General features: G+C 40.1%; 1 protein-coding gene across 1 annotated transcript in view; it reads left to right on the forward strand.

The window, feature by feature from the left end:
- The window catches only part of elf1 (E74-like ETS transcription factor 1), a 71,955-nt gene that overhangs the window by 23,644 nt on the left and 28,165 nt on the right, over window positions 1-20,146 (forward strand).

Raw genomic sequence — 20,146 nt, forward strand, 5'->3', positions numbered from 1 at the left:
ACTGTGGTTATACAACTAAATACTAGTTTAGTGATTCACAGGATTGCTAAAAAAGCAGTTTGAACATAATAGTTTTGAGTTTGTAGCCTCAACAGCAGATGCTACTATTATTGTGAACACCCCCTTTTCTACTTTTTTTTACTAATAGCCCAATTTCATAGCCTTAAGAGTGTGCATATCATGAATACTTGGTCTTGTTGTATTTGTGAGAATCTACTGAATCTACTGGTACCTTGTTTCCCATGGAACAATAAGAAATATACTCAAAATCTGGATTAGTCTTTTTAGTCACATAGCACTACTATTATTCTGAACACTACTGTACATGCCATATTACAATGGCAGTTAAGTGGTGGGGGGCTGGTTCCCCGAACAGTGTGTGAGATTGTGCCTCTTTAGTACTTAAACATATAAATCAAACACTCTCACTCATCTTCAACCACTTACTCCAATTAAGGGTCACGAGGGGCTGGAGCCTGTCCCAGCCACAATATAGACAAACAAACACATTCACACCCCCACGAACAGCTATGGACAATTTAAATTTTCTAATCCACCGAACCTGCATGTCTTTGGATGTAAGAGGAAGCTGAAACCCACGCAAACTGCACACAGAAAGGCCCCAAGTGGGGATCGAGCCTATGACCTTCTTGCTGTGAGGCAACAGTGCTAACCACTAAGCCACTGTGCTGTAAATCAAACACACTGGGTGTAATTTACTGAGATCCCCATATAACGACTGCTAAGTTGTGCACACATTCCAAACTTTTGCACGTTGGATGGAGGACATTTTGCAGGTGATTTACTTTGAATAATTGTGCACACGACAGCAGGTGGTAACAGGAGTATGTAAATGAGGATTTTGTTTGTTTTAATGACCGTAAGCACAAAATAAAATTCACTGAGGCACTTACAGGTGTGCACATTCTGCTGCTCCATTACACAAGAACTCTGCCACATAACTGAGCATATTCATGCACTGACAGTTAAAAAAGAAAAGTGTTATTTCATAGAACTGTTTTTGTGCGCTTTATGCACACAAAATGGATCTGTCAGCCATGATTATAGTGATTATAGATTATAGTGCAGATGTGCGAGTGTGTTTTTGCGTGTGTTTGTGGACAAAGTGTGACATGGGGTGAGCACAAAATTAATTATTTGGAATTTGATTTTGGGTTTCTTTTTGTTCCGTGCACCACAAAGCTATAATATGGCTCATAATTAGAGAAACACTTTTTTTTTTTTTTTTTTTACATTTTCAGGAAATTTCTTGCAGCCTTTATGTGGAAGTGCCTTTAAAGTACAGCAGAGACAGTAATGATCAAGAGTCACACTAAAATGTAGTTTGTGCTCAGCACAGAAAAACACTGAACTAAGTTCCAGCTTTTATACTTGGAGATGTTTGTTCTTAACGAAACAAGCATAACATCAGCTCTTTAATTATGCTCAGTGTTTCCGATGAACAATTTTTTGTATTTTGGCTATGAGGAAGTGATGGCATTTTGGCTGCTGAAACAGTCTGTCAAGCACAATTTGTTAACGCCCAGGTTTAGTTTCCTCACCTATTTGCATATTCAACATCTGGTGGTGGCCAATTGGTTAGTTAGTTGGCTTGGTTTCAGTGCTGAAGGTTCCCAGTTCAAACCCCACCCCTGCCACATTTCTCCATATAGTGTGGAGTTGCGTCAGGAAAGGTATCCAGTGTAAAACTTGTGCCAAATCAACAGGCGGATCCTCATTGGATCTGCTGTGATGACCCTGAATGAAAACAAGGGAACAGCCTTGACTTGCTGTTTGTAAATTCAGCACCCAAAGTTTTGTGCGCTTGGGTGGACACACCCCAAAATTGCATATTCCTGAAGGCAAACTTATGAAATTAACAGTTGCATCGGAAAGGTGCAATCTTCAGTGGGTACCATTAGCAAATTAGCATGCCCATTTTTTTGGGAACAATGGTGCTTGTGCACATTTTTTTCACACGCAAACCTTTAGTAAATCTGTCCGATTGCGTTTTCCGTCACTCCCATTATTGACGTAAACAGAGTAAATAGGGTCATCACTGAGTCTTATCAAAGAAAGCAAATGCTTGTTGTTGTTGGAGAAGGAAGGATGAGGATGAGTTGAGAACTTTCCACTCTTACACAGAGGAAGAATTTAGTTGTGAATGTGGTTTAACAGACAGGAAGCAGCAGAAACCCACTGCTCAGTGATGCTGTTCCTGTCATACGTGATTCACAGGTCAGTTTGTGGGCAGGTTTTCTATCTACATCACTGCTGTTTCTGGCCGTCATTAGTTTTCTTTGCTTACCCAACAAATAAAACTCACATTCTGGAGCATAATATAGTCTGTCTTAGAAGAGAATACACATAGAAGGTCAAAGTTGATGTCTCAGATGGAAAACGTGTCATTTACAGAATCAATGGATGATTTTAGCAAAACATAACTGGAATCTAGAGATGCAACTACAGATTGTGTTCATTTATGTTCTTAATCAAGTATTTAAAGGTTCTCGGAATGACTAATTGAGCATTCAAATGGAATGTACATTCAAGAACCTAAACAGTATTTTACAATGAAACAAGAGCAATTCGAGATTTCTGACATCCACCAGTCCGGATCTGGATCACCTCCAAAATTTAATGGAGTCTTCCATGTCCTAATATCTGTCTGTGGTGAAAATTTCATAAAAAATCTGTGCAGTGGTTTTGACGTAATCCTGCTAACAGACAAATAAATAAATAAATAAACACCAATGATTTTATTATGTCCTTGTCGGACGTAATTAGTTTTGTGGTTTAATATGAGATTATTTCTGAAATAAACTCCAGCCTATATTCGATTAATTAATAGCTTGTCTTATTTATGTATTTAAAAGAAAAAAAAATCACATAAAATGATGCAGTATGACTTTTTTTGAAATGCAGAGTTTGTAAACATGAAGTCATGACAAGATGAGGTGCTGGAGATGACATTTCAGAACTTGTAGGTGGTAATTATTCAAACTTTCATAATCCAACTGAAAGACTCAACAGCTATCTGTCATTTAGCAAACAACCGATTGTCATGTGATGTCCAAAATCATTGATGGAGAAAAGTCACCACTCTACTGTTTTTTTTTTTTTTTGCCTCTTTTGAAATGATAAAATGGGACTGCATGCCATTTGTTCCCCCTAAACCCACCTTTAGATGAACACCATGAATTTTGTGGAGAAATATAGACTTTCTTGCACACACCTGACCCTATCAGATCTCAGACGTTAGTAGGTCCTGATTAGTAGCATATCATGGGAGCATGTGTTTCTCTGTGTACGGCTGGAGCTGTGTCAAGAAGGGCATCTGGTGTTAAAACCTGTGCCAAATGCTGATCTCTGACAGTTTTGCTATGATGACCCCAAGCGACTGGGAGCAGCTGAAAAAAAAAGAAGAAAAAAAAAAGAAAAAGACTACAGTGAGCACATATGGTCCCACTTCAAATCGTGTTATATCACTTCTCTCATAGTACAAAGTAACTGAGTTGATCAGATGAGTTTAACAGTATGAAAGAGTTCATTATATGCCCCACAAACAAAGGTTTGCAGGATATATTGGGTTAACCCTGTCGGTCCATCCCTCCGTCCATGAGTCTTGAAAGCTCAAGTTTTCTGAAGCTGATTGGTGGAATTCAGTTAAACTTAATACAGTGGGAACAGACCTTATGAAGACCTGCAAAATAATTATTTCCTAACTCCTTCCAGGGGAGATAATTGGACTTTTGTGTTTATTTGGTGCATGGCATAATATGGATGTCATAAACACAACTCCTACTAAACCAGTTTATGAATTTCGGTGAAGCTTCATTGAAGCTTCCTTTGATGAAAGGAAGCTTCTATCTGCATCCACCTTTTTCCAAAATTGATACTTTGTCTGAAATATGGCAGAACACACAATCCTGCTTTTGTTCTCCTGCAGCGTGGACAAAATCAAGGCTGGAATGATTATTCTATTAATTAGTGGGGAGAGGTGATGGTCTAGTGGTTAAGCGTTGGGCTTGAGACCATGAGGATACTTGGTTCAAATCCCAGCCTGGCCAGAAAATCACTAAGGGCCCTTGGGCAAGGTCCTTATCCCCTAGTTGCTCCCGGTGTTTAGTGGGCGCCTTATATGGCAGCACCATGACATCGGGGTGAATGTGAGGCATTATTGTAAAGCGCTTTGAGCGTCTGATGCAGATGGAAAAGTGCTATATAAATGCAGTCCATTTAATTAATTAATTAGTCAAATGACAAAAAATACTGTTCAACTGTTTTTCTAATCACTTATGGCTTGGATAATCTTTTTGGTTAAAATGCTAAAACATTTGTGGTTGCAGCGTCACCCAAGGTGAGGACATGCTGTTTAAAATCACTGTAAACTGGTTATCTTTAGTTTTTGGACTGTTTGTCAGACTAAACTTGACATTTGACAATGTCACCTTTGGTTCTGAGAAACTGCATTCATTATTTTTGCACGAAGTCTACAGCAGATAGATGATGAAATGGGGTGGGGAGGGTTGGGGCGCAGCACAAGATAGAGACAACAATGGAAATCAGTTTTGTACTCTTTGTTTCATCCTCAAAATGTTCCATTTATGAATGTGAATTGTGTGCTTTACATTATTTCGACATACTGCACTTCTAAAATTAATCAAATTTGAATGAAAACATTTTGACTGGAGTGCACGTCTTGTTTCAGCCTGCACACAGCTCGAGACGGCCACATCTGAAGGCGGGTTTTCAGCCACTCTCCAGATTGTGCAATTTGAAGTAGTGAATTGAAAATTCACTTAATGGAAGCACATGTATTTAAAAAAAACTCTCTAAAAATATTTACGCTAACATGAGGTGGTTTTTCAGGCAATTCGAAAAAGCTTTATATAGAAAAACTGCAGTGAAATCACTTTTTACTCTCTTTCAGGTCACATGAAATAAAAAGGATTCACATGTCATTTTAAAATGCAAGACGAAGTAAGAGACGGACAGCTTGTCAAAGGTTATGAGAGATAACGTTACGACACTGTTGGAAAAAAAAATGCTAAATGCTATAATACCCTTGGCTGTATGAGCATAAAAATTAGAAACAGCATGTGACCTTTTGACCTCTTAAAATAGGTCAAGGTTAGCCATCTTTGAATTTGTCCAAGGTCTGTGTCCCAAGAATGGTCCCTGTGAATTTGAAGACCCTAGATGTAGTAGGACTGGACTTATATTGAGCACAGACAGACAGAAAGACAGATGGGCGCCAAGTCTTTGCAATACCTGATGGACATATTTTGGCCTCTGGTAAAAACAGAATAAAATGACAATATTTAGCGGGACTTTGTGATCTGTCACCATGACTGTTGTGATTACAGTTCTTTGCGAGAGTCTTGCAAGAATGACCATTCTCGTGAGAGGACAACATACAGCAGTGGCATTCAATCTTTAAAGGAAACGCTGTCAATTCACAACTATTTTTTATAGACATTCTGCAAATATCTATAAACTTTTGCACAAATCTGTGATGGAAACCCAGATGCTGTTTCGACAGAAGAACTCTTTGTGATACCGCTGACTTACTTTTTTTTCTGTGTGTGGTGTGAAAATTGGATATTTCATTGTACGCTGAGCAGCACAATATCTCCCTGCGGGTTAGTTTGCCTGGAGCAGTGTTCGGCTCATTTCCACCAGCACACACTCATGGACTGTTTGGCTTGTTTTAGCCCGTGCATGCCTCACGGACTGGCCGCCACAATCGCAGTACTTCTCATCCATTTCACTTAGAAATAATGTCTCGCTGGCATCCTTCATTTGTGCACACTCTGGATGAAATTCCTTAAAGTACATATTCCAAGTGAGCAAATATATTTACATAGTAGCAGGGACAATGAAAATAATGTGTTGCAGGGTGGGGTGGGGGATGCGTGGGCTCATGATGTTGGCTCTACACAGTGGTGGGCACAGATAACCAAAAAATTAACTTCGATAACAGATAATCAGATAACTGAAAAGTTATCTTCAATAAAGATAAAACAATAAACCACCCAAAAAAGGGTTGGAAGTTACAGATAACATAAATTCTGATATTACCTCTGACACACCTACAACTACTAATAAAACTAATTTAATATACTTACAATAATATTAAATGTAACAACAGACCCAAACAATGATACCACACTTTTCTTTCAATATTCAGTCCCTGCTGGAAGCTATTGTTAACTACAGCACTCCCAAAAAAAGAGACACATTGAGAACAACCATAAAGCCAGCTCTCTGTCAATGACAATGCTCCGGTCAGGCGCAGGTCTTGAAAAATAAAGTCATGCTGAGTTATGGTTTTGATTTATAAATAACATTAATACCGATAGAATAACTCCATTAATGTCAGTTATGTCATTTGTACAAAGTTAAAATATAACATATATCTTTTAATGTTGAATAATGCACTAATTCTGAGGTTTTGTAACAAACAGACAGATCGCAAAGGATTCTGGGTAAAAGTGCCTGAGTCTCAGTTCAAACCCCTCTGTTTGGAGGGGTAGGCGGAGCTTACTGCTGTCTCTGAAAAAATAAACATGGCGCCAAAAGAGCCGCACAAATGAAGCGGCTTTCATTACAAATTACGCTGTTTAGAAAGTTATAACTTGCCAAAAAACTTTACAGGCAGTTGTCTATGACAGCAACATGTATGCTGCTGGAGGCATGTTGCGTATGTTGTCGTTCTGAAGAATATCGTAACGTCGCTCGTGCGCTGCGTTATAATGCATATACACACGAACGATACGATAAGACACTTTAATATCTCACAACGGAGAAAATCATGATAAAGGATAAGCACGTTAATTTGTATGTTCATAAATCTTTGGATAATATAAATCCCTGCTGTTGGATTTCAAGGTCTGTAACGTGTGTGTATTTTGTAAACAAACAACACACTCACCTAATAAGCTTTCAAGCAGAAAATGAGAAGTTTCATCAATGGGAATAAGTTGGAAAATATCTACACACACATGTATATGTGTAACACATAACCTGACGTCCTAACAGACTGATATTATTTGTCAAGGAAATTTGTAAAGGAAATAAGGCTGGATGCAAAAAATGGGAGAATTTGAAAAAGAAATAAGGTTGTAGTTCCATTAAAAAAGTGAAACTTGTATAACACTACTGGCCAGTAGATGGCAGTAGAGGCCTTGAAAACAGAATTCCAGATACGGTAATCCCTGTCTGCTACATTTAAAATGCATGGAATTTAACAAACGCAAATAAAACCAACATCTATAAACGTAGAGAATATATTCAAGAGAGTTTTAGGCACTAGAGTTTAATGCTGTTGTCCTGGTAGCCTGAACAGAGTGTCTGAAATGCATTTGTCCTTTCGTGATGTACTGAGATTACATCATCTTTCCCATAATGCACTGCTGGTCACAGCATGTGCTCACAAAACCTTAAAAATTAGCACATTACATTAAAACTAAAACATATATCTGATATTTTCACTTAATAAAACTTCAGACATGACAGTAATTTTACATAACTTGTCCAAAATTAGTTTGGTTAAAATTTGAACCATAAGTTAAAAATGTATGCCTCTGAATGACTTATGTGATATCGCCAGCATAGCCGTATGGTTTTAAAGGATATGGTTCCCCCTTCCTTTTGGGGTTGTTTCTTCTTTGTCTGCAGAGGATTGAGATGCTTTTTATACAAGCAGTTCTCTTCTGTTTGCAAAGGTTATAGCTGTGTGTCTGTTACAAAACTTTTAACAGGTGATTGCTAAATTTTAAAAATGGTTGTTGCTGTTCAGCTTTTATTTTTTTATTAGTTTAAAAGTTATCAGACAGAGATTAATCGGAAGATAGTTGGTCCGATAATGGTTTTTAAAGTTATCTAAAAAGATAATCCGATAAAGAAAACATTATCTTCGATAATTATCTGTTATCGGATTATCGGAAGTGTGCCCACCACCTCTGTCAGCCATTAGCAGTGGATGATGGAATCGTTTAAGTGCCCAACCCTAAATCATTAGTTGCTGATCTATTCATGTGTCAGTGAATTACGTCTAGGGTTAGGTATCGAGAACCGGTTCTTTTCGAGTATCGTTAAGAAATTATTTGATCCACCGCTATCAATAGCCTTTTTACTTAACGATTCCCTTATCGGGCCTTCAGAGCAGCCGTTGTTTTTGAGGGTGTTTGTCGGGAAAATGATTACTACGTTGATTACAGACCCTGTAGCGGGTCTGTAATCAACCGTTTCTGCAGCGCAACACCACTTTGAAGTGTGAACCAATGAAACAATGCTTCGATCTACTAGCTCATTGGTTCTCTGATTCGCTGCTCTTCAGAAACGGCAAGTCCGCTTCTTAACCCCTCTCAAAGCCATTATAATATCGTGAGTCACTTTTGTGTGGATTAAAGTCACAAACTGGGACTCTTGTCTTGTTGCAGTCAAGAAACGAGAATCGGCCTCCGTTCCGTTGGCACAACTTCAAACGCTGCGCGGCTCTCTGCTGAGTCCGGTTGGAATTAATAGCTTCAAAATGAATCACCGCTTTAAATAAAATGACACTTCTTGCAAACGTTGTAAGACAGACAAGAAACTACAATAGACTAAAACGTTTTTTTCTCCCAAAATGAAACGTCCTGCATTCTTTATGAATTACATACTGACGTGCTGCAAGAGCTCAGCTCAGATGTATGGAAAGACATTCATGCCAATAATGTCTGAAAGAAAATGCTTTTGACAAAAACTACAGATTTTGTTTATTTCTATTTATGTCCAGAGATCAAGGATCCACTATGTAGAGTTTATTACGTCCAAAGTTTAAGGATCCAGTAACAATTTCATATTTATTTACTTTAAGACTCAATAAAATGTTGTTCAATTTCAATTCAATTTCAATTTAATCGGCTTATAAAGTGTCAAATCACAACAAAAGCCATCTCATGGCGCCTCACATAGAAGAGTTCAACATAAAAAAAATTAAATAAATAAATAATAAAAAAAATGAAAATACATAATTAAAAACAGAAGTAAGTAAGTCCCTTCGGCTGCTCCCTTGTTTGCACTTGGGGTCACCACAGCAAATCCAAGGTGGATCTGCATGTTGAATTGGCACAAGTTTTACGCCGGATGCCCTTCCTGACACAACTCCACATTACATGGAGAAATGTGGCAGGGGTGGGATTTGAACCCAGAACCTTCTGAACTGAAACCAAGCGCATTAACCACTTGGCCACCACCCCCAGAAGTAAAAAAAATAAAACAGATTAAAAAACACTATTCATAAGAAAGAGAATAAAAATAGGCTTTAAGTCTTGACTTAAAAATGTCCACGGACTCCGACTGCCTCACAGTCGCAGGAAGACCGTTCCACAGAGTGGGTGCACGATAAGAAAAAGCTCTTTGACTCACTGACAAGGTTGGGTAGGATTACTTTGAAAGAATACATGTGGATTACATGTATGTATGTACATACATTTGGATTACTTGTAATCTGATTACTTTTGGATTACATTTCAAAGTAATCCTACCCAACCTTGCTCGCTGACATAGAAAACCTGTAAAGCCTACTTTTAGTACATACAAGAGGTATCGATAAGGGAATCGATAAGGAATCGGATCGATAAGCGGAATCGATAATGGTATCGATATCGATAAAATCTTATCGATACCCATCCCTAATTATTGCAAGAACTCTGGTGACCAAAAGCTTCATTGCAGCCGAAAGTTGGCATTGAGGAGTTTTGTTACTCAGATTCTCACTTCCCTCAAGGATGTTTCAAACATTATGGAATTTTGTCTCGGGGGACATTTACCTCTGGGATGATTGGTGTAATTTGGTGTAATCTTTCATCTTATCAATTGGTCCATTCATTAAAGGCCATAAAGTTATTGCTCGTAGTTGGTCGAGCTGTCATAGGATGCCGTGTGTCTACCAGAACCAGAATGGAAAAGTACAAGGCTTGCAAGAGATGAGATTAAATTCCATTCTCTCTCAGAAAGCTTGTGCTGGAGGTGACGGTTTGCTTTCAGTCTTCATTTGGCCCGAGCACAGCAGAGACTAATGCTGAGCACTAGACAGGCAGTGGGCTTCAGCTCGGAAGCCGTACCCTGGTGTCTGCGATTGAGGCTGTGTGTTCCAGGTGCGCTGCAGCTGGGTGCTATTAACCGACGTCTGAGGCTACCTCTGTGTGCATGCCCTGAAAACAGGATTTTATACAGCTGAATAACGCTGAGTTGGGAACATGGTGAGACATGCTATATTGTGCAACACTGAACACACAGTAAATACTGTACACAGAAGAGTTTGATGCTGCTGACGCTGAAGTCTGCTCTGTGGTAGTGGTGAAAAGAAAAAAACCCCACCTCTGGGTGTTTTTTTTCATCTGGTGTTGATGCAACTCCAAATCGCTCTTGAAGTACGCTGTTGAATTAGCAAACACTTTGTATAATTCACAGCCAACCGCACGGCTGTGTTTTACATGCTCTTTTACAGGCGTGTTCACTTGACTTTTTGATTCGCCGAACTATTGTTGAGCTCATCTGCAAAGATTTTGTCACAAAGTGTTATGATGGGTTGTTGTTATCTGTGACCATCCATCCATTCATTTTATGAACCCGCTTATTCCAGTTAATGGTCACAGGGGGCTGGAGCCTATCCCAGCAGTCATTGGGTGCGAGGTGGGATACACCCTGGATAGGCTGCCGGTATGTCTCAGGGACAACACATAGAGACAGACAAACACATTCAGATCTATGGACAACTTAGAGCAAAGGTCTCAAACCGGTTCCAGAAAGGGCCGAGAGGGTGCAGGCTTTCTGTGCAACCACCCACTCCAGCAGGTGATTTCACTGATTAACATCACTTTGAGCAGGTGAAATCAGTTAATTAATGAAATCACCTGCTGGAGTGGGTGGTTGCACAGAAAGCCTGCACCCTCTCGGCCCTTTTTGGAACCGGTTTGAGACCTCTGACTTAGAGAAACCAGTTTAACTAAAGGCCCGGTCACACAGCACACGGCGATCGCTGACCAAAGGAAAAAAAGTCACAAAGTCACAAATTGTCGAGAAAAAGTGGACGAATGAGCCTGCACTTCTCCCATCACCGAAAAGCCTGCAAGTCCAGAGTGCATAAAAGAATGAAACAAAACCAAAACTAACAAAACAAAAACAAAGCGAACAGTGACCTTGACACTTTCAAATGAAATCAAAACGAAACGTTTATGATAACATGACTTGACACCGGGTATCAGACCAAGCGCAAGCCTGTGATCATTTCTGCAGCAAGAATGTGCTCGCCACAGCACCTGAAGCTGGAGATTTGGTTGTCTTGACAACAGGTTTGTCTTTACTGCTGGAACGTGCGTGCACACACGCACATGCCAACCAGAGACAGCTACAACGTGCGTAAACAGTTAAAGTAGTTGATCAAATGTTCTTGCCGCTATTGTTTCTGTATGAAAAGGTTGCTTTTCGTCCTACACATGGATGAGTCACGTTTAGCTTGTCTGAGCTTTAGTTATTGATCCATTCAGATATCGTCAATGTTCATGCAAGATGTCGGATTTGGGAGGTTGGACAAAGTTGGACAACAATCAACAATCTGACCGTACGGGAACTACACAAACATTGAGGAACCGTCACGACAGAAAGCAGAACGGAATACAGACGAAGTGAGGTTGTCATCGGGATTCATTCACATTTTTCAACAGTTTGAAAATTCTGAAGAAGCGCCAGCTACAGGACCGAAGCTGGACAACGGTTAAAAGATGTCTCTGAAAGTCAGCATAAGTCTAGATTTCTTGTTTTGTTTTGGCTTCCGTGTCCTTTGTTAGTGCCGTGTGACCGGGGCTTAACCTGCATATCTTTGGAAGTGGGAGGAAGCCCGCACCCAGAGTGAACTCACATAAACATGATGAGAATATGCAAACTCCACACTGGAAGAACCAGGTAGGAAAAAAATCCAGAACCTTCTCCCTTTGAAGCAACAACTGTATAAGCCACAGTGTTACTTCCATTGGTAGCCATGTGCGCTAAAACCAGAGATTGTATTGGACAGACCCTCTGTGACGTCACCCATAGGTTCCCTGAAGGACAGGACTGAAGCTCAAATGGGAACGACTGTAAATGTTGCCATCTTGACAGTGTATGACTCCGCCTAACTCTCGACCAACACATAAATGGGTGAAGAGGTGGAACGTGGGCATGATGGTGCATGAATTTAGTCCAGACATACCCCCCTACCCACCCCCAAAATCTCGTAGTTACCAAACAAGGTAAGGTTAAAAGGCTAACCACTTTGGGTGTTTGATTAAGGCATATTTTTGCAGCTTGGGCTGTGGTTTTCAAGTGGTTTGGGTGTGAGTATTAAAAATTATGACCGCGATATTGCTTCACCAACCACAGAAACATCAGTGGCACTACCATTTCCAAGCTATCAATGACTGCTAATTAGTGCTAACTGTACAACCTAGCCTACAAATTAAATAATGCTAGAATTCCACTTCACAGGTTTCTGTTGCGCTGACTTCTTAGATGGTCTGTAATTGTTATTGGCAGTCCAGCAAGCCATATTATTTCAAATAATAAAATGTAATAAAATGCACCAGCGCACTAGCTATCACTCAAAGTGATAATGCCCTTAATTATTTGTATGACTTAAAATACCTTAAAGTGATGATTTATGCTATTTTTACCCATAAAAATACAGCCTGGTACGAAAATACCTAACTTTGACCTTTGTAGATAGTTTCTCCATTTGCGATGACTGTACACAGTATTTTACTGAGTAAAATTTACTCTGCTGGGATAACATTTGATCCCAGTCTAAATAGAGTAAAACACACTCTATTGTAGAGTGAAATCAGCTCTACCGGTGTAGCTGACTGAACGGTCCTCCACCCCCCCACCCCCCGCCTCCATTGAGCATGCGTCATTTCAGAGCTCAGACACTCTGTGAACGGACTCTCATCACCCAAAGTGATCCAATGGATTAATGGGATTATTCAAACCATCAGATGACAAGGTAAAACCTCTTAAATCCTTCTAAAGTTAGTTTTAAGCAGAAACGAGGCCATTTTAAGCAGGAATGAGGCATTAATTCGTGAAGCTTTGAAATGACGGATGGTCAGTGAACGCAACAGCTACGTACACCCATGTAGCTGCGGTGCTGTGATCGCTTCCTTCACCTTTTCTGATGAAATAGTGCTGAATTTATGTGGAAATAATTGTTGCACAAACGCTTCAGATATCTGTCGCTGAGACCGCAGCTGATGACGCATGCGCAGTGAAGGCAGGGTGGACTGATTTTTAGGGGGGGACCGTTCGGTCTGCGACACCGTCTAGTCAATGCAAGTGGTTTTACTCCAATAAGAGTTGATTTTACACTTTGTTGAGTTGATTTAGACCCGTGGTAGAGTTTATTAAACTCTATATACACTGGGATCAAATGTTATCCCAGCAGAGTAAATTTTCCTCAGCAAAATTTCCTGTGTACGAAGAAATAAGGTATAGGGATCAAAAATGTATTATTATTATTTTTGTACCAGGCTGTAACATGTTTGTTTCTGCTGTAAAGTTGGGTATTATAACAAGCACATCTATGGAGAGTGACTCACTTTTTGTAGCCAGCCACAAGTGGCCATTCATGGAAGTGCAAGAATTACCACTTCCGCCTTGGCTTCATTTTCCAGCATTGGACATTGCTGCTTGGTGAAAATATGCCCAGGGATCCTCTGATGCACATATGTGCTATCGCTGGTCTCCAGGACGTCACTTGTATCACTGAGTCATTTCCTTTCCAGGAAGAGAAGCCTGCAAAAGCAGCATGTCTGAGCTGACAAACATAAAAAAAAAACCACTAAAAGAGTGATACACCTACATGGCTTCTGCTGTCTTGCATGGTGGAACACACAGCTAACTAAACGTTTGTAAAAAGAAAAATAACTATGTGTTAGTGTGTTTATGAAGCCGTGAGAGACAAAGATGCACCAGACATTCTCAGCCCATACGACTCATGTCTGCTTGCCAACACACTTGTGTCACCTGAGGAAAGCATACTTGTAACCTGAGCTAAACAGGGCTGATAAGTAAAGTTTGTTCTGGTACTTTTTTGTGGATCTGAAAATGTTTGCCCTCACCACATACAGGGTGACTCATTGCATAGTCATTCATTTGGCTTAAATTACCTCCTTTCATGGTTAACAATGAGCTCGGCTGAAGAGACCAAGCAGGGGAAATAGGTCCTTCTGGGAACGCTCCATTTGTTCATGAATCCTGACTCTAATTGGTTGTTATTGCGACTGGTAGTCACCATGCTGTAAGGGTGGAGTCCGGCAGCATTTATTTCATACTCTTCCTCAGTCTGCTGCATGCTGTATATAACAGACAGTCATAATTGCCAGAGGGGAGCAGATTAATGAAGAACTCACACGCTGTCGTCATCACATGTTAGGCACCACGGTGTCAGCTGATTATCTTCAAGGCTCCAAACAAGATTGTTTGTGTTAATCATCTTTTGATTTTGCTTTGTGATAGATGAAAAAAAAACATTAAAAGCATGCAAACTCCCATAAATCAAAGTGTTTTCTTTTTAAAAAGCTCATTTTGCGACATTCTGCACTCACTACAACCATTCGCTCACTTGTATTTTATTCTGTTTAAACACTAGACCACAAGTCAAGTACAGTTGGTGATGCAGTAAGGCCCCTTTTATCAAAGCTCGTGATGTCGACCTTTTGATACAGACTCTGGAGTAATCTTCTGAAACACGGGTGTTGCAGAAGTGTCAAAATGGTACAAAATAGTGTTTCAAGTTTACCATCATGTATTTGCAGAAATATTTTGGCACCATCCATAGCCAAAGGTTCTATCCATTCCTATTTCTAGTTTTACATTCTGGTTCTGGTGCATATTTTGTCTCCACTCTGGGCGTTGTGTTTTTTTCCCGTGTTTGCAACAAGCACTCAATGTGAAGAATCCTCAACAGGTGACAGACTAAATATGTGGAAGTTCAGCCACAACTGCTCTGAATTTTCCATCATCCATCCAGAGCAGGTCGCTCAGTTGGAATAGTTGCTGGTTTTACCAAATATATACACCTGGCTTTGAAATGTGGTCATGCTATCTGTCTGGGTCCTTGGCCAAGATGCTTCATCTACTGTACATTGTTCCAGTCCACCTAGCTGTAAATGGGTACCAGCCTTGACTGTTTGAAGTAACCTGCAATGGACTGATATGTTATCCAGAAGGAGTCACAGCATCCAATATCTATTCAGCGGCTGGTAGGCACATCTGCAGGATTTCACATCTATAGGTTAATGTTACTTTTTTCCCTCTCTGGGTGCCAGCCTCCTATTTCAGTGGCTCTAGCAGAGAGTGAAGTGTATGTTTTTTTGTGCAGCCACTCTGAGAGCATTTAAGTTGAAAATGTGTGAGCATTTCAGAAAGATGTGAGGACATCACTGCAGTGCCTTTTCAGACAACTGGGAGGAAAAGAATATGTCTATTGATTTGTTCCCTCAAAATTGATCACAATAGGGACCAAAAAAACTCATCTGTGATAATAGATTGGACAGATGCTTGGTTCTTGCTGAGGGTGAGTACTTTTTAAGACTGTACATTTTGAGATAATCATGAGATGTTTATTGTTGTCATAGAAAAAAATCCCACACACAGGCTCTTTTTTTTCAGTGAAAATACTGAAATCGCCAGAATGAAGTGTTGGTGGTTCATCCCTTTCAGTGCTTTTTCACGATATGGACATGGAGTTTTATATGCTTTTTTAACTTGGTCAGTTTCACAGTTTATGTCTCTGACTTTTGCATTGCCAGCGCCGCCTGGTTACAACAGCAAAATGCTGCAGCCTGTCAAGCAAGGCCCCACCCAGAGCGACTCACAGACGGTCTGTTTGCTCCGCAGACTATTATGCATTGACTAACACCAACAAAGCCCCTCCCTTTGCTCATCTCCTCCTCTTCTGATGTAGTAAGTGTAGTTTCAGTCCTGCCCCTGTGCTGGGACAAGGCAGCTCTTGTCATGTCCTTGGGAATAATGTGCAGGCTATACATCTGACCAATGGCTGGCTCTGTCCTATCCCTCCCTGCTGTTAGCGCCATGCCAACGAGGCCATCCAGATCAATGGAGCACTGACAAGAGGGGTTATAGAAAATGTGTGCACATGCACACTGTAACACTGCATGACGCACTGTAGTGTTGCATAAATATTATGGTTATCTCATCTTTTACTCACAGTAATGTAACTGTATGATACTGTGTTTTTCCCTCCTCTCATATGGAGTATCTTGGACCAGGTTGACTGAGGGCAGATGAGGGCATCTGTAACATGTTTGTGTGGTTTATGTGGTTTTATGTGAAACAGCAAGTAGAGAATTGCTTTGCAAGTGGCAACCTCCAGTGCTGAAAAATGAAGACAGCGCAGAGGTGCCAAATCTTGTAGTTGGTTGATTGCCACTTGAGGCTGGCTTCAAAAGCAAGTCAGTCCCCATAAACACCCATGTAAAAATGTCCAGCTTTACAGCAGAAATAAACATGATTACCACCTGGTATACAAATGCTTTTTGCCTCTTTGTTCTGGTGCTATATTTTAATGCTTAGCCAATGTGGCAAAATTATGTATTTTCCCTTTAGCCACAATTAGTTTCTTTGAGCCACACAATGTGTCCGTGATTGATACCAATAACATTAGCTGTGAAACTCACTTACCAAAGGTGTCATTAAACATATCTGGCTAGATAGTTGCCATGATAATTGTGTAACTCGTATGAACTATGTATGACAATGAAAAAGGTTCTCGTGTGGCTAAAAGCATCCAAATTATTTTAGCCATCTGGCATTTGTCTTTGCATTTGGCTATGTGGCTAATGGGTAGCAATACCCCAGGCCTTTCATGACAACTGTGCCAGGGTGAATGTTTATATAACTAATTATTTTAAGCCATGATTTTATGAACCATTAAGTGTGTGGTCGCTTTCAGTGACAGAATGTACTGAGCAGCCGCTGCTAGCTGTTCTGGACTCAATCGTGGTTGTCCTTTCTGAGCACTTTATTACAGCTATTTGAGGTAATTTGGCTTTCTGTGTAGTTAATTATACTAATGGACCATCTAAGAAGTCTGTGCTCCAGTATTTCTGTTGGTTGAATTTTTATTATTGTTCATTTGTGTTTATGTTAGTATAGTTGGCAATAGTTGATAGCTTGGTATTGTTAGCTACACTGGGAGTGCCACAGCTACTGAGGCTGGTTTTTAACACCTGCACTCAAGCCAACAATTAGAATCACTGATAAGATGAGATAAGATCTACATTAAACAAGCCCCTGAAACCAGGTTACCTAACCTGTTAGTCTTAGCTAGCTTGGTCACATTTGGGATTCATTCATCCCATCCAGGTTACACCTATCCTGCAGACACTCCACCCCTTTACCCATTTATGGATTTCTAAATTAGGCGGAGTCAGGCAATGTCAAGATGGCGACATCCAAAAACAGCCTTCTTGAGCTTCAAACCTGTTCTGCAGAAAACCTGTTGGTAGCATCAAAGAGGGTTTGTCCAAATGAAACACATGGCTTCAGATTGGTTTTCCCAAACTTTCTTCTATCTGCACTGCCTGAGCTTTACAGACTTTTTCTTTCTGGATGCTTTGCAGACAGACTTAATTGGCAAATGTAGCTTGTTAACACTGCAAGTTATTCTCACCTTCTTTTCGCAGATGTGCGCTTAAAAATACAACTGGGCCCATGATGCAACATCATCAGGCACACATGCATTTCAAAGAAAATAAGTTGCACTCTGCAAGAAAAGGAAATGAGGCATGCTGTATGCGAATATGAGAAGGGATGTTATAAACACTGAGATCCCTTAATTCTCTACTGCTGCCAGATATTTGCTTTCTGATGAAGGAGAGGGTGGCGTGTGAGGCTCTGGATTCTCCTCTTCAATTTATTCTTAAACCCATGATGTGGCTCCAGACCAAGATTTTTTTGTGGTAAGGTTATAACTTGATCGTCGGAAACACCCTGGAATGACTTATGTTGTGATTTGGCGTTATAGAAATTAATTAAATTAAATTTGCATTTGAAAGTGTGCGCCCACTAGTATTCCTGTCTCCCACTGCCTGTGAACACAGTATCTCCCTGAGGGTGAGGACAGTTCAGAGCATCTTCCGAGGACCGATCCCGCCTGTGTGTTTGTGTTATGGGAGGGTTTGTTTAAGGCTTCTCCACCTCAGCACCCACTCATGTGATTACAATCTCATCTAGCCTCATGATCTTTGGTGGCGTGGTGGATATATGTGACGTAAGGGTGTTTAAAGACACAGATTTATTGAGACTGAATTCTATTTTGAGGTCTTTCAGAGAATCACATGCTGCTCTGCTGCTGTTTCCGCTTCAAGAATTAGTTTCATATCTATTGTATTACTTTGCTTATTTAATTCCACGGGCCTCAAATTCCTTGGATTTCTAGGTTGATCGTTTCTTTTTTTTCTTTCTTGCTTTAGACTTTATTTATCAGTGATCGTATTGAGCATAGTTAGTGATCTGAGTGTCAGCTGAAAACTGAAGCGTTTTTACCATTACAGGTCACAACTAGACACAATCCAGCAGCTCATTTCAATACACTAGTTAGGTTATATTACCGTCAATGCAGGCTTCTCCAGCCTTCAGACATGACGGTCTACCAGGGTGTGTGTTACATAAATTTTGCCATCTACTTTCATTAATGGGTGTGCCTTACATTTTGATATTGCATGCTGTAATCTTCAATGGGATCCACCCTAAAATCCACCCTTGGAAATCCCAGTGAAACCGAGTCCTTATCAAGTAATTTTCAAAACAAACCCAACCCAAATGGGACCTGACCTAAAGTAGCATAATTATGCTGGCTGTATACTTCCAGCCTCTACACGTAAGGTGGAAACAACAAGAGAAAATGAATCACAGTGACAAGAAACTCAAAGAAATACTTCCACTAGCAGTGTCAAATAATATGAATCTGGTTTGGTTCATGACTAGAAGAATACTCACAGAATATTTACATCGCTTTAGCGGAACCCTAACCCTACTTCACAAATTTGATGCTTGATTTAATAGTACTTACTGGAAACAAATTGATTCATAGTTTCAGCATTTATATTGACTGTAATGCAGGAGCTGTGCTTCTACGTTCCCCTACATTTTGTAGATGCTCCTATGCATAGTAGTAATATATATTACAGCAGAGAGAGAGAGATGAAGTTGCCAATTCTAATTGGTTGACTCTTTTTATCTTAGACCTAGAACCTCAACACAGAGAACCACAAGATAGTAGGTAAAACTTTACTGTCCACAGGCACTGAATGACAACAGTTTGCTTGCAGCAGCCGTTTTGTGAGTGGCAGACTTAAGGCGTAGTTGGTAACACCTCCAGAGGTCAGGAACAAGTGTGATCAGTCCAACATGCAACAATCTTTAGGATAGTGCCGGAGAAGAGTTCTCCAAAAATACAAGCAGAGGTTCAATGCACAGTCATCTGTTGTACCAGGCAGCCAAATCCAGAAGTGTCAGGCAAAACTCAGGAAGCACAGAATGGCAGCATAGGTCTGTAACACATAGGCAAACACTAGGAGAAAATGCGAAAGAGCCAGTATGAACCTAGGCAATCTGGCAAGGAAGTAGCGCATTGTGAGAGGTGATAAAGGTCAGCAAACAACCGACGGTGGAAGTGCCGTGGCACATGAAACAGGAAACTCATAACAGGATGTAAATATGAGCGGAAAAACACCAAAGACAGCCTAAGAGAACAGAGAATATTTAATTCAAGGAAGAATAAACACCAGAGAACATGAAGAGATCTGACTTGTACGAAATTCAAGAACAGATAATAATAACAATAATAATAATAATAATAATAATAACATGCGGGAGATGATACTGGGACTACAATAACAGAGATCAGAATCAAACACCAAAAATGTGACCCATGACATACATGCCAGACATATCTTGAATTGGGTGATACCCTCAATCTCCTTTTGATTTGATTCAGCTTAAAATCAAATAAAATAAAGGGAGATAAATATAAATATAACTTTGCATTCGATTCATTAAAGAACTTAAATAACTATGAAAACACATAAACATTACCCAT

Source organism: Thalassophryne amazonica, chromosome 11, assembly GCF_902500255.1.
Source record: "Thalassophryne amazonica chromosome 11, fThaAma1.1, whole genome shotgun sequence".
NCBI classification, from domain to species: domain Eukaryota; kingdom Metazoa; phylum Chordata; class Actinopteri; order Batrachoidiformes; family Batrachoididae; genus Thalassophryne; species Thalassophryne amazonica.